The sequence below is a fragment of the Ochlerotatus camptorhynchus genome, unplaced genomic scaffold (assembly GCF_037179485.1).
Source record: "Ochlerotatus camptorhynchus isolate MF236.1 unplaced genomic scaffold, CSIRO-AGI_Acam_v1.1 ptg000035l, whole genome shotgun sequence".
NCBI lineage: Eukaryota > Metazoa > Arthropoda > Insecta > Diptera > Culicidae > Ochlerotatus > Ochlerotatus camptorhynchus.
In genome coordinates this window covers 20,570-24,010 of record NW_027040526.1, presented here as the reverse complement: position 1 = coordinate 24,010, position 3,441 = coordinate 20,570, and positions in this window count along the sequence as shown.

Genomic DNA, 3,441 nt, shown 5'->3' with positions numbered 1-3,441 from the left:
ACGCGCTATGGGCAGCCACCCACATACAAGACGACTGTATATAAATGTTTCATGCATTTATTCCTCCCACGCGCGATCAACAGTAGACTATTCATTTTTTTTCTCGTGGAAGTTTCCTGTTTGATCGGGTTTGCCTGTCGGAGTAGTTCAATAAATAAACCCTCATATATTTCCACATGAACTAGCTCGAAACAAATCGGATTGTAACTCTCTTTGCATAGAACTCGTTTAGGGCAGAGCGCTCAGTCAATGCACAAAGTTGAAACGATGGGATTAGGTTACTGGCGTACACAGAGCAACGAAAAGGATGCACTTTTGCATCACGCTTTTTTGCTGGTGGCGATACACGAAAAAACACGAGGAGTGTAAATTTATGTGTATTCGATGGGGTTGACTTTCCAAATCCAATTGGATGGAAAATGGAGAACTGTTTAAATTTATGTGATACGGAATCGGTTCTGTGACAAGATTAGTTAACTGGGAAAATTTACGTGCACAAAACAAATACCATTCCACGTTCAAGAGGAAAATTTACGGCAGTCGGAGACTCGTTTATCAACCAAAAACCGTATCTTTGACAGGATTCTATTATTTTCATTGCACTGTTGGTGGCAGTGCACTGTTCAACCCACCGTTAATCAAGGAATTTATGGGATAGTTGCATCAGTGTGGCTCAAGTTGTGCAGAAAAGCGGCGATGTTTATGTTGACAATATAAAGCGTTTGACTGGTTGTGATCACGACCACCAGTCTGATGAGAATAACGCTTGATATATCCAATAATATAAGTTTAACAAGAAATATACATACATATATTTCAAGCTTGAAATTGAAACTTTTGAAAAAACAAAACTGTGTTCAGCAAAGTTGTTGCTTACACTCATGTTATTTTCAGGTAACAGAGCTTTTATTTATTTATTTATTTATTTATTCGTCGTCAATAAAATGTAGACCAGTTTAAGTTACAAAAAACACTTCACATCTATTTTAATTTTTAGTCTCTGACTAACCTCGAAAAGAAACGTTTTTTAAGAGCGGGTGAACATACTAATTTTTGAAGTGATAACCGTGTATGCTTCTCACTTCAAAGGGCCTGGCGTTAGTCCTCGGTCCATGAGTTGATGGGTCGATACGTAGGGTCCAAGTGTGGGAGCTGCGTCCGTCGGTAGCATTCGTACTCAGTAGGGAAAACAAGACCGACGGAAAACATCAAGGAACAAAACCAAATTAGCTAAAAATAAATTAATAAGCGGAATACGGACTGTGGGCGTCAGTATGCAACTGAAATTTACATCGTAATGGAACCTACTGATATCCAAAGTCCAGTAGTCAATATTTCTTATTTATTCCAGCTAATCGAGTACTGATCATTATAAAACTCATTGGAATTATTGAAACAATGCAATGATTACATATAATAGATCATTGATTGAGATAAAAGTAAGATTTTCAACTCTTTCTCAGTGATATTCTTATGGATTCACCACCCGATATCATGCTTGCTATGAATATCAGTGTCTGAAGTGTAATTCACTGCAGGAGCAATATCTAATATCAATTGACATTGTTGACAGCTCGCAGCGCTGCTTAAAAGTCGTATATGGACTTGTGACTGGAATATTGGCCCTGGGGGCCACAGAGTGGGCCTCTGGAAGATCCTAAACAACTGTAAAAGTGGTCAATTCCTGAAATGAAAACAACTGCGGATTATGTCAATTTTCTTAATAATTATAATTTGGCCGTTACAAACACGTTTCCCACTCGTTCAAGCAGTGGAAAAACGTAGACGCAGAAATCAATTAATAACTAATTACTTCAAGTCTATTAAAAAAGTGGTCTTCAAAGTTGTAGCTGTTAAAATTTCACATAAAGAAAGATTGCAAGCGGTTCCGTAATTCACAACAACGAAGGGCTAAAACAATTCACTCTTCGCATAGTAATTCTTATATAAACTTCAAAAGGCCAGTACAGTATGAGTTTGTGTCCAAAGAGTCATATCGCAACGATACCTACTTTATACAAGATTTCCGTGTTTCGCAAGTTTGAGTGACTTTGTTCCACCTTATTTAAACAGATTCTGTACCACAGGGAAATTTTGGTTTCATCCCATTTGATCACGTTCTCGCTCGGTTTGATCTGGGGGTTTGATGTTTCTCCATAGCTGCTTCCGGTTTTCACCAGTCACTTTATACGGTGAAACCCTGCAGGTGTGGCGCATTAGCTCAATGACAACGATGACAAATTTTCCACGTGAATGAATCTGCACAGCTACATGGCTTTTTGAGGTAGACAGCCGTTTGAAATGTGTAACTCCTCCCAGCGGTGAGCAGTTGTAAGCTGCCACAAATGCAGATTTTCGCATACGAAAAAAGTTGGATCCCCTAGTTTATTTTGAAACCGTAAGGTACTATACCAGGTGTGTAAGCTCACTTTTGTTGAGCCAACAAAATTGAAACAGTACCTTGCAATATCAACATATGCAAGGTGGTCTCAACTTTTTTCGTGTACACAATTCTGTATTTGTAGCATCGCTGGGTGTAAGTGTACTGGGCTTTTATCGTTGATTCATGCTGTGGTGAAATTATTTCAAACTGGGGTGGGTACAATGAATTATGTTTTCTGAAAGAAATAATCAATTGGAATATTAATGTCAAATTTCCTTTAGAAAATACTCAAAGGTATGGATATTTTGTGAGTATTGCAAATAAATAATAGTGTGTTTCTGCCAAATGCAAACAATTGCAACGGCACCAATAAACCATGTATGGTAAATTTTAAATTAAATCATTCCAAATATTTTAGGTTCGAGTGGGCATCCAGCCAACATTCAAATTAATCAACTTTACATGCATTACAGATATTTACAGCCAAATGAATGCTTCATTGGTTGTGAGCTGTGGTCGCATTGATATGGTTGGTGAGCGGAAAAATCAACGACTATTAAAATTAATACCTAATGTTGATTTAACATATGGTATCCATCAACCCTGAAAAAGTGATTTTCATTGAGGTAACACGGGGTAAGAAAGCCTGGCGGGTTAAAATATGAACCACTGTCAGTTCTATAAGAAATCCTCAAGATTTATTAATGTTCTATCCAGAAAAGATTAACAATATGTTTTTATCACTTTGAAACACCCTGCAACAGCTGAAGGCACCAAATGTCAAAACGAAAGTTGAAACAAACTTTTTGGTCATCTTTCCACGATCTAATTTGAAAAGCAACAAATCAAGGCATTTTTTATTTAAAAAAAACCGCGTATTCTGACGTTCATTGTTAGATTTGTTGCTCAAGCGTTTCATACAGTATCACGTAGCATATAACTTCATACCAATTTGAGTCTAACATGTTTACTCCTCCCAATTGATGCATGATTTGCGACCAAACAAGAACCATAAACCATGTTCCAGCACTAGAACCAGCTATCCAAAGACGTTCCGA